At 45.8% G+C, this 12,527-nt stretch overlaps 1 protein-coding gene across 1 annotated transcript in view; it reads right to left on the bottom strand.

The window, feature by feature from the left end:
- The window catches only part of PITPNM3 (PITPNM family member 3), a 144,970-nt gene that overhangs the window by 88,125 nt on the left and 44,318 nt on the right, over positions 1-12,527 (bottom strand). The window lies entirely within an intron of this gene.

Genomic DNA, 12,527 nt, shown 5'->3' with positions numbered 1-12,527 from the left:
CACCACCACCATCACCACCATCACCACCACCATCACCACCACCACCATCACGACCACCACCACCACCACCACCATCACCACCACCATCACCACCACCAGCACCACCACCACCACCATCACGACCATCACCACCACCACCACCACCACCACCAGCAGCATGTGGGGTTATATCCCAAAACTCACTCTTGATTCTAGCCATACTGTTGTCTGCCCCTATAATATTCTCATCCCAGCTCCAAAGTGGGGTGGTCAGGATTAGCCTGTAGCTCACCTTGAGTTCTTTTGCCTCCTGGTTCCGTTACTCAAGCACGCAGTTGTCCACTCATTCATTCTGACACTCATTCTACAATGAATGCCTGAGTGCCTACTGTGTAATAAATACACAAACTGCAGGATGTGCCTTCCATCCTGCAGGAATCTTGTTTTGTGAAATATGCAATAGCAAATAATTCTGAGACAGTGAAATGAGAGTGCACCTGGATATCCGCAGGTGTTCAACAGGTGCTCAGCACATTCTAGCTCCCGTTTTTCTACAGTGCAATCAGCCCTATACCAGAGGTTGTACACATGGCCACCTGAAGGGCCCCCAGGGCTGAGGAGCTCTGAGCATGCCTACTTCTGTGTGGCCCCATCTCTTTCCTTCTCTTCCTAGTGACATGGATGCCCCTCCCTGGGCTTCTACTCTTGGTCTTTTGTCTATCTTCCTATAAAATATACCATAACACCTGTGAAGGCCAGAACCTGTGTAAAGCAGAAACCTGTCAGACAAGGAAAGCTCAAATATTTTCCACTAAAACAAGCAAGTGGTAAGACTGCACCCTGTCAAAGGCGAAAACTTGCGAGACCCAGAAAAACAATGCAGTCCCATCGAACTGAGGCTCTCCCAAGGTTCACTGTACTTTTCTCTCACAAGATCTCACTGTGCCCCCTCACCCTTTGTGCCAGGCCCTGCCCCTGATCTCTGGCATCTGATCTCTCCAGGTCCTGTTCTCTCCATCTCTGTCTTTCTTGGTCCCTGTGTTTGTCTCTGCCTGGCTCTTGGGCTCTCCCTGCCCCATCTGTCCCTCTCTCCAGGCGGGTCTTCCTGCTCCCTTGCTATCTTGCCCTTACTTGGTGTGATCTTGCTCAACCCCACCCCAGAACCTGTCCTCTCCTCTCTCTAGTCTCTCATTTCCCCTGGGTAGATATGTCTCTTTCTTGATCTCTGCACTATCCTTGGGTCCCTCTTTCTCTATAGGTTCCCAGCCCTCAGGGTGTCTCTGAACCCCATGCAGGTCATTCTTGCTCATTTTCTCTCTCTCCTTCTGGGTCACTGTCTCTCTCTGGTTCTCTCTCACAGAGAGTGTGTTTGCATGTTTCTGTCTCTCCCACTGTGCATATCCTTGCTCCTCCTCACCCTCTTTGCTTTCTCCTACTTTCCATGGCTTCCTCACTTTCGCATCCTCATCTCTGTCTCTTCAGTTGCCCCCCTCCATCTCTCCCTCCCTCTTCCTCTCAAGGCCTCTCCTCTGCCCCTGCTCTCAACACTCAGCCTTCAGATCTTCCACTCTGGCAACAATGAGCTTATCCCCTGAGTAGCAGTAAGAACACACACACATAGATACACACACACACACACAGGAGGAAGAAGCAGCTGAAAGAAATAGCTCCTCTCAGAGTCATTCACACCAACAGGGGAGTTGCGTGGCTTAGCCTTGAGTCTCTGCTCTACTTCCCCTCACTGTGGTGCATGCCTCCCAACAGGAGCCATGGTGCCCACCAAGGCATCATCTGGATAAATGTCCTGGTTATTGAGTTGCTTTTCATCTTCTGACGACTCTTCCCTGCATGCTAATTATCATCCCCAGTGACTTCTGGTGTGGACATAGTTTCAGCATCTACTTCCTGCCCACTGAGCCCCCATACCTGCCCCACACTCAGCCTAAGGCTGCACCACAGCTGCCCACAGTCACCAGTCATGGACTTGACCTCAGACACAGCCCTGACCTTGACTAGACTGACCAAAGTCTGGCCAAAGCTGAGATGTATTTCCTGACACACAAGCTCCAGTTCTAAAAAGCAAAGCTTTTCTTCTTCCCCTGGAATAGCTGTTTCTGCTGGATCCATAGGACTGTGAACCAGGCAATCTTATTGTCCTGTGTCAGACATGGAACAGGGGGCTTGGTCCCCTTCTCCATATGGCCCATCCAATACCATCCTTTACCCTTACAGTAGGCCCACACTGCCAATCTTTCCAAGGACCTCAATATGCATTGCCTTGGGCCCTCTGGGATACAAGATTACTAACTTTCACTACCACCACCCCCCACAGCCATCACCACCACTCTCTTCATTGTGTGATAGTGGTGCCCACTCATCCATTTCCAGAAGTATTTCAGGCTACCACATACCCTTTCTCCCAATGTTGGAGAAAGGCACAGGAAGATCAGAGGGCTAGGAACACACTTGTGGTTTGCTTGTCTGATGGCTCTTTTGCCCAAGAATAATCATCCACCTTCCCACCAAGGCATCTTTCCACTCCAACTCCAACTCCAGCTCACGAGGCAAACAATTCTACCCCTACTACTTTCCAGATGAGGACTCTGAGGGTCAGATGGGTGACAAGACTTGCCAGAGGTCAGGCAGCAGCTAGCTAATCAGTGGCATAACCTTGATGAAAAACTGGTCCTCCGGTCCCATAGGACATGCAATTTCTTCCACTCCCTACATTCTCCTTGGGGTTGGAACCCCCCAGGAGGCTGAGGAATCATAGCAAAGGCCTAGATCTAGGAGAAGACTCAGAGGACTTGACCCTCTGTGCCTTAGAGCCCTTGTCTATAAAATGGGATCATGGATCCCAGCTCTACCTCCCTCTCATGGTTGCTACAGGAAACCAGGAGTTCAGAGCAAACTAACTGACTCTGTCTGCAACAAAGTCCAGCTCTTCAGGCCCTGACCTCCAACCTGGTGGGAGGAGCAACAGCCAATGCTGGGCACCAAGAAAGGCAGGGAACAGAGGACAAAGAAGACAGGGCAAAGGGAGCAAAGCAGAAACTTTCGGCTTCCCACCAGAATTCCCCTCCCCATGCTTTGCTCTCAGTCAAGCTACTGAGGGTCAAGATGCGCCTTAAACATAAACCTGCTTCTCCCACCACCACCACCACCACCACCACCACCACTATGACCTAGGCTCTGCTGAGGGCTTTTTTCATGCAATCATCATGATCTGGATTCTTTATGTATATATCTGTTAAAAAAAAAAAAAAAAACACTGCCATCAAGTTGATTCCAACTCATAGTGACCCTATAGGACAGCGCAGAACTGCCCCACAGGGTTTCCAAGGCTGTAAATCTTTACAGAAGCAGACTGCCTCATCTTTCTCCCATGGCTGGTGGGTCTGAACTGCCAACCTTTTGGTTAGCAGCCCCATGCTTTAACCACAGCACTGCCAGAGCTCCTATGTATATTCATGGAGTATTAGCATTTAGATGCTGGGGGGAAGTCAAAAGCAAACAAGTATTTCCCATCAAAGTGAGGGGATGGGCCTGGGCACTGTGGCCAACAGGGCCTTTATAGGGTCATTTGGGAGCCTCATGGAACTATCAGAGCTGAGAAGAACTGTAGAGGTGAAGTGCAGTGTCTCATCTTATAGATGCCCAGCTGGCCCAATGTCACACAGCACAACATTGGCAGGGCTGGGGCAAGAATTCAGATCTCCGGCCTGCTAGTTCAAGGCTGTCCCCCACTACAACTATTGTCCAAGAGCTAAGTTCATGGTTGTTGTTGTTGTTATTGTTGTTGTTAGATGCTGCCCAGTTGGTCCTCGACTCATGGCAACCCTACGCACAATGAAATGAAACATTGCCTAGTCTTGGGCCATCCCCATGACTGGCTGCAGATCAGAGTGGTGTGATTCATAGGTTTAGCAGATTTTAGACAGTAAGTGGCCAGGCCTTTCTTCCTAGTCTATCTTAGTCTGAAAGCGCTACTGAAACCTGTCTGGCATCATAACAACATGCAAGCTTCCACCGACAAATGGGTAGTAGCTGTGCTTGAGATGCATTGGCTAGGAATCAAAGCTAGGTCTCCCAAGAGGAAGGCAAGAATTCTACCAATGCCCCCTGAAGTTCAGAGTAAGGGCCCTTAATTTGTACCTAGATGCTTGGTAGACTTCAAGATCCCCCTAACCAGAATATTAATTGTATCTAAATAGATGATTAAGTTTAAGGATGCACATGATATTTTCTAAATGAAGAAATACATTTTGCTATACAAACCCACCATGAAGTGACCCATGCTTGACATATCCAACCACATCCCAGATAAACACGTCTGATGCCACAGTGGCTACTCTGGCCCCACACGTGCAGCCTTAACCCTTCTAAGGATGGAGATTCCAGAAGACACTTTCATGTTCTTTCTAGAACTTAGCAGTTTATTACCAGGAATCATGTGCAAAACAGAATGTCCTAACAGGTCCTCCTTATCTCCTTGACCTACCAGGCTCTTTAACCCATGGTTGCTGGCCAGATCACCTGTCACCCAGCAGTCTTTCCTCATCATCCACTAATGAGGAGCCCAGTCACTCAGCATCCAGACAGGCTTCCATTTTGCGTGTCCATCCTGCACTCAAGATTCTGAGTTCTGAGTCTCTGGCCTCCTGTGGGGTGGGGACAGGGCTACCAAGGCCAACTCAGAGCCTGGGCAGGAAAGCACATCAGGAAGATGCTGACTGCCTTCTGGACACAGCTACTGATCACATCTGCCTGCCCACTCCCCGCTGGGGCAATGGATCCACAGCACTCAGCATCCTCTCCTCACCCCCTTGCTCACTCTTACCTCACTGGCCTCTTTCTATGGCTCTAAAATGCCAAGTTTGTTCCTGCTGGAAGGACTTTGCATCTGCTGCTTCCTCTGCCTGGAACACTCTTCCCCCAGATCCTCAGCTGGCTTATTCCTTCTTATCCAGCTCGCAGCTCAAAGGCCACCTCCTCCAGGGGGTCTTCTCCAAATCAGAGTCACACCCGTCACTCTATCACATTCCTTTACATTACATTTTTGGGGTTTGTTTGTTTATTTCATTTTTTAAACAGCATGACTGACGTATAGTTGACAGTCAGAGGCCCTGGGTGGTACAAACAGTTAATACGCTTGGCTGCCAATCAGAAGGTTGGTTGGTGGCTGAAGGCCACCCAAAGGCATCTCAGAAGAAACGCCTGGAGATCTACTACTGAAAAATCATCCATTGAAAACCTTATTACACATATGGGGTCACCATGAGCCAGGATCAACTCAACATATCTGGTAGCTGACATCCAATAAACTACATATTTCCAATGTATAATTTGGTAAGTTTTGACAAATATATATATCCATGAAGCCATCACCCCAATAGAGATAGTGAACACATCTGTCACCCCCAGAAGTTTTCTAAGGCCCCTTTTTGAATTCTCTGTCCTACCACTTCCCACCTCCAAGCAAATGCAGATCTGTTTTCCTTCAAAATAAATTTGTTTGCATTTTCCAAAGTCTTATACAAATGGAATCATACAGTATGTACTCTTTATTGGTTTGGCTTCTTTCACTCAGCATGCTTATTTTGAGATTCATTCTTATCAAAGAATGTACCCTTTTATTGCTAAGTACTATTTCATTGTAAAGATGTATCACAATTTGTTTTATCCATTCACCTGTTGGTGGACACTTAGATTGTTTTTGGTTTCAGACTATGATAAAGTTAGGCATGGTAAATAGGGAGTGAAACTAAATGTACACATAACATTGAATGTAAAACAAGCTCTTAAAATAAAAAATTAAAAAAAAATGAAGAGCAGAAAACAGACATTTCAGAAAAATTCTAACAGAAAGAAAGCATGCTTAATATTATCATCAGACACAATAAAATTCAGTCAAGATGGAAACCATTAATATAGTCCAAGAAAGATATTCCACTGTGTCAAAAGGAATCACCCACCGAATTAACAGAATTTAACACTTAAGCACTGAATAAAAAAGCTGTTATGTATATTCATGGACAAGTCTCTGTGTAGATATAAAATTTCTTTTCTCTTAAGTAAACTTGGGAGTGTATTTGAGGCCATACCCCCTCTGGCCACCCTGCTTCCATCACTGGACCCCTCTACCCCAGGAGAACTGTACTATGACACTCCAGATGTCCTTGTATCATGGATCAGGGAGCCTGGACCCCCGACCCACCCTGCAGCATCTAATCAGGGGCACCAGCCTCCTGTGGGCCCAGGCCTGCCTATTTGCCCAAGGAACCAGCATTCTCAAGGGTGGTTATGAAACCTGAGAGCTCCATATTCCAGCCTGATGCTCCCCAATCCCTCCCTTGCATCATATGCATAACCAGAGGGCCTCTGAATCTAAGCACCTCCCCTCTCTGACCTGGCCACAAGCCCTGATGGCTGGCCTCTCATCTCATCAGACAACCTCTGTGATGTTGTTTTTGTTAGGTACCATCAAGTCAGTCCAACTCATAACAACCCTGTATACAACAGAAAGAAACACTGTCCAGTTCTGGGCCATCCTCACAATCATTGCCATGCTTGACCCCATCACTGCAGTCACTGTATAATCCGTCTTGTTAAGGGTCTTCCCCTTTTTTGCTGACCCTCCACTTTACCCAGCATGATATCCTTCTCCAGGGTAGAAGGACTGGTTCCTTCTAACAATATGACCAAAGTAAGAGATAAAAAGTTTAGCCATTTTTGTTTCTAAAGAATATTCTGGCTATACTTCTTCCAGAAAAGATTTGTTCATTCCTCTGGAAGTCCATGGGATTTTCAGTATTCTTCACCAACATCACAATTCAAAGGCTTCAATTCTTCTGCAGTCTTTCTTATTCACTGTCCAGTTCTCACATGCATATGAAGCTGTTAAAAATACCATAGCTTGGAACCACTGAGACTATGGTCCCTAGCTGCCCTTCAGGTCTGGAACTGAACCCACTCCTGTGGCTTCCAGCCAAACAAAAGACAGGCATATGAGGTGAACATTTACACTAGGTAGACACACTCCTTGGAAAGAACAATCATGAGAGAATAGAGGGGCTGTTTATGCACAGGGAAACAGCTCAGGGGGCAGGAGTGCATTGAGGGATGGACACAGGGAAGAGGTAACTCTCAGGAGGAAGTGGGAGGGGAGCTGCTGCATTGTGGTAAATTGTAGTCAATGTCATGAGATAAAGTGTATGCGAACTGCTGTATGGAAAGTGAATTTGCTCTGTAAACTTTCACCTAAATCACAATAAAAATAAAAATTAAAAAAAATACCACAGCTTTGGTCAGATGCAGCTTAGTCTTCAATGTGACATCTTTAATCTTAAATACTTTAAAGAGGTCCTATGCTGCAAACTTGCCCAATGCAATACATCATTTGATATCTTGCCTGTTGCTTCCATGGATGTTGACTGTAGATCCAAGTAAAATGAAATCTTTGACAACCTCAATCTTTTCTCCATTTATCAAGATGTTGCTTACTGATCCAATTGTGAAGACTTTTGTTTTCTTTATGTTGAGGTGTAATCCATAGTGGAGGCTGTAGTCTTTGATCTTCATCAGTAAGTGCTTCAAGTCTTCATTTCAGCAAGCAAGGTTGTTTCATCTGCATATTGCAGGCTGTTGATGAGTATTCCTCCAATCCTGATTCCATGTTCTTCTTCATAAAATCCAGCTTCTCAGATTATTTGCTTAGCATACAAATTAAGTAAGTATGGTGAAAGGGTACAACCCTGATGTACTCCTTTCCTGATTTTAAACCATTCAGTATCCCCTTGTTCTGTTCAAACAACAGCCTCTTGGTCTATGTACAGGTTCCTCATGAGCACAATTAAGTATTCTGGAATTCCCATTCTTCACAATGTCATCCATAATTTGTTACACTCCACACAGTCAAATGACTTTGCATAGTCAATAAAACACAAGTAAATATCTTTCTGGTATTCTTTACTTTCAGCCAAGTTCCATATGACATCAGCAATGATAGCCCTTGTTCCACGTCTTGTTCTGAATCTGGTTTGAATTTCTGGCAGTTCCATGTTAACGTACTGTTGCAACCATCTCTGAATTATCTTCAGCAAAATTTTCTTTGTGTGTGATATTAATGATACTGTTCAATAATTTCCAAATTCTGTTGGGTCACCTTTCTTTGGAATGGGCAAATAAGGATCTCTTCTAATCAGGTGGCCAGCTCTCTTCCAAATTTCTTGACATAAGCAAGTGAGTCCCTCTTGTACTGCATCCATTTGTTGAAACTTCTCAATTGGATGTTCCATCAGTTCCTGGAGGCTTGCTTTTGCCAATTCCTCCAATGCAGTTTGGACTTCTTCCTTCAATACCATTGGTTCTTGATATGCTACTTCCTGGAAGAGCTGAATGCCAACCAATCATTTTTGGTACGATGACTCAGTATATTCCTTCCATCTTCTTTTGATGGTTCCTGCATCATTCAATATTTGCCCATAGAATCCTTCACTACTGAAACTTGAGGCTTGAATTTTTCTTCAGTTCTTTCAGCTTGAGAAATGCCAAATATGCTCTTCCCTTTTGGTTTTCTAAGTCCAGATCCTTACACATTCCATTATAATACTTTACTTTGTCCTCTCGAACTGCCCTTTGAAATCTTCTGTTCAGATCTTTTATTTTGTCATTTCTTCCATTTGCTTTAGCTACTTTCCTGTCAAGAGCAAGTTTCAGAGTCTCTTCTGACACCCATTTTGGTCTTCTCTTCCTTTCCTGTCTTTTAAATGACCGTTTGCTTTCTTCATGTATGATGTTCTTGATGTCATCCCACAACTCATCTGCTTTTGGTCATTGGTATTCAATGTATCAAATCTGTGCTTCAGACAGTCTTTAAATTGAGGTGAGATATACTCAAGGTCATATTTTGGCTCTTGTGGACTTGTTTTAATTTTCTTCAGCTTCAAATTAAATTTGCATATGAGCAATTGATGGTCTGATCCACAGTCATCCCCTGGCCTTATTCTGACTGATGATATTGAGCTTCTCCATCACCTCTTTCCACAGATGTAGTCAATCTGACTCCTGTGTATTCCACCTGGTGAGGTCCATGTGTATAGTCATCATTTATGTTGTTTAAGAAACTAATTTGCAATGAATAACAGAGGTCATGCAAAATTCTATCATGTGATCTTCAGTGTCATTTCTATCACCAAAGCCATATTGTCCAACTACTGATGTTTCCTCTTTGTTTCCAACTTTTGCATTCCGATCATCAGCAATTATCAGTTCATCTTGGTTGCATGTTTGGTCAATTTCAGACTGCACAAGTTGGTAAAAATCTTCAATTTCTTCATCTTTGGCTTTAGTGGTTGGTGCACAAATTTGAATAACAGTCATATTAACTGGTTTTTGTCATAGGCATATGGATATTATCCTATCACTGACAGCATTGTACTTCAGGATAAATCTTGAAATATTCTTTTTGATGATAAATGAGATGTCATTCCTCTTTAATTTGTCATTGCCAGCATAATAGACCATATGATTGTATGACACAAAATGGCCAATACCAGTCCATTTCAGCTCACTAATGCCTAGGATAGGAGCTCTGGTAGCATAGTGGCTCAGGCACTTGATTGCTCACCAGAAGGCTGGTGGTTCAAACCCACCAGCCACTCCTTGGAAGGAAGGTTGGGCATTCCTACTTCCGTAGTGATACTGCCTCAGAAACCCAAGGAGGGGTCGCTATGAGTTGGGGCCAACTCGATGGCAAATAACAACAACAACAACAAAAATGCCTATGATATCAATCTTTATGCATTCCACTTCATTTTTAACAACTTCCAAGTTTCCTAGATTCATACTCTGCACATTCTACTCGACAATTACTAATGTATGCTTGCAACTGCTTCTTCTCATTGTGAGTCATGCCACAACAGCAAATGAAGATCCAGAAAGCTTTACTCCATCCATGTCATTAAGGTCGACTCTACTTTGAGGAGGCAGCTCTTTCCCAGTTGTATTTTGAGTGCCTTTTAACCAGAAGGGCTCAACTTCCAGCACTATATTAGACAATGTTTCCTTGCTATCCGTAAGGTTTTCAGTGGCCAAATAGCTTTTTCAGAAGGGGACCAAGCCATGTCCTTCTTCATAATCTGTCTTAGTCTAGAAGTTCTTCTGAAATCTGTCCACCATGGATGGCCCAGCTGGTATTTGAAATACTGGTAGCATAGCTTCCAGCATGACAGCAACATGCAAGCCACCACAGTACAACAAACTGACAGATGAGTGGTGGAGACAGACCCTAGTGCTGGTCAATGGGCTGGCACTTAAGGAGGAAAGGGAATGAAGAAGGCACAAATTCAGCATCAAGTCAAAGAAAAACTGGACCTGGGCACTAAACTCCCCAGTTCATCCCCTGTGCCTCTACCTCCATGTGTAGTCTTGGAAGGTCCCTTTCATGTCCTGGCCTGTTTCCCCAGCAAAGCACTGAGAAGAAGACCATGTTCCAAGGGTCTGCTCAGCAGTGACACCCAGCGATGTGGTATCTTCCTGTTTAAACACCCTTTGTTTTTCACCTTCTCTGGTCATTTTTGCATCAGTTGGGGTGGGCAGGGGAATGAGTAGGGGTCATAGGTGGAATCAGGGTGGAAGAGAGCATGCAGCTGCAGGGGCTTCCAGGAGAGAAAGATGCCCAGGCAGCATGAGGCCCTGTTACTCCTGGGACAGCAGAGCCTGTCATGAAGCTCAGGAATGAGCGGCTGGTACCCAGCTAATCTCTGCAGGGACACCCAGGAAGGACCACCTCCTGCCTCCTCTGGAGACACTCTACATTTGGAAGAATGACTAGACTAGACGTTCATGGTGGTGAAGGGATCATCTGAGGATCACACATGGGAAACTTAGCTTCCAAGGTTGCACTGGTAGGAATTAGCAGAGTGGACTCCAGCACAGCTAGAGTGGGCACTGCAGAGGTAGCAGAATGCGGGACCCACTCAGGGACAAGGTCAGGATCAGGGCTCAGACTGGCCCAGAGATCAGAGGGCAAAGAAGTGGCCTTGCCAGGCATGCTCTGAACCCCTCCCCATGGCCTGGCCTGGACATAGAGCTGACTGGATTGGGAATGGACCAGGTTCCTGGGAGCAGAATAGGAGAGTGCATCACCTATCACCGCCTTGAGTCAAGGAAACACACAAAAGCCTTGGCCCAGGAAGGCCAGGAGTTGGCAAATCAGAAGTACAGAGGGTCCCCAAATGTTTAGTAGTGGGGATCCTGTGAATGAGTATGCTCTAGGGGAAAAGAGATGGGTAGGGGAGAGCAGAGATGTAAAGGGTCCCACAGGGAGTACTGAATGGTGGAAGATAAAGACGTCATCTGGGGTCTGAGATCCTGGGATAAAGGAGAGAAGGCAAGAAGGTTATGAGAAGGGAGAGGAGATGAGAAAAAGGAAGAGAAGAGATGTGAGGCAACCAATAAGAGGAAAGAGTGAGAGACAAGGTCAGTTTGGGGGAGCTCATGGAAGAGGAGCAGGGAGTGCCCACAACTATTTGCAGGGAGAGCAGGTAAATAGGATCTGACGGATGCAGCTGACCCTCATGCCACCCACAGCACCCCACCATCAGCTGGAAACAGAGTCCTGATGAATGCAAAAAATATTTAAAATAAAAAGTCTTCTAAGCATCATCAAAATATTGAAGCAGTTGTCACACTGTGGGACCGTTGCTATGGAGAAAGTTAGTCCTGCAGCCACTCCAATAAGGCACCAGTGGGAGATGGGCTCTGAATCGGCTAGTTTAGGGCTGGCATCAGAGACAGGGCTCTCCACCCCAAGACAAGAAGGGGAAGAAAGCTCAAACAGGGCAGTTTCTCACCTCCCAGCCATGCTTCCCTGGAAATCATACAAACTGGGCATTCCTCATTTTTGTAGACAAATAGCTGATTGGAAAATTGAAGCCCAGAGAAGGTGAAAGGCCTGCCCAAGGTCACACAGCAAGTCAATGCATGGTTGAGGTCACCACCACCCCCAAGTGTCCTGCACTGGTTCAGATGTCCCCCAGCACATAGTCTATTTCTCTTTCAAGACCCATGTGGCAGGCATTTCAAAGCTGGTCTAGGCCCAGGAGTGAGCTGACACCCTAAATATGGTGAATTCCCAGAGTGGGGCCAAGAAGGCCTGGTAGGAAATAGAGACCCTCCTGGGCTGCAGGGAGGCCACCAGTGCTTCTCACTCACTCCCACCCACCCCAGCTGAGCACAGTGCTGGGCATCTGGGTGGGAAGGGACAGGGAAAGAAGGTCCCACATGTTCACACCTCTGAGCCTTTGCTCAGGCGGATCTCTCTACCTGAAATGCCCATCCTGTTTGGCCCCCTTCTCTCAAATTCTTAAAATACCCCCTTGTTTTTCAATCCCAGCTGAAATATGTGGTGTGTTGTTGTTGTTGTTATTTGCCATCAAGTCAGACCCGACTCATAGTGACCCTTCCTTGGGTTTCCAAGGCAGTAGCAGTAGGGAAGTAGATTGCCCGATCTTCCTGAAAATACATGTATGAGTGAGGGAGCGATA

This window comes from Orycteropus afer, unplaced genomic scaffold (assembly GCF_000298275.1).
Source record: "Orycteropus afer afer isolate SDZICR_OR568_19922 unplaced genomic scaffold, OryAfe1.0 scaffold00042, whole genome shotgun sequence".
In the NCBI taxonomy this organism is placed as follows: Eukaryota; Metazoa; Chordata; class Mammalia; order Tubulidentata; family Orycteropodidae; genus Orycteropus; species Orycteropus afer.
The sequence above is the reverse complement of the archived record's forward strand: the minus strand, read 5'-3'. Positions and strand labels throughout refer to the sequence as shown.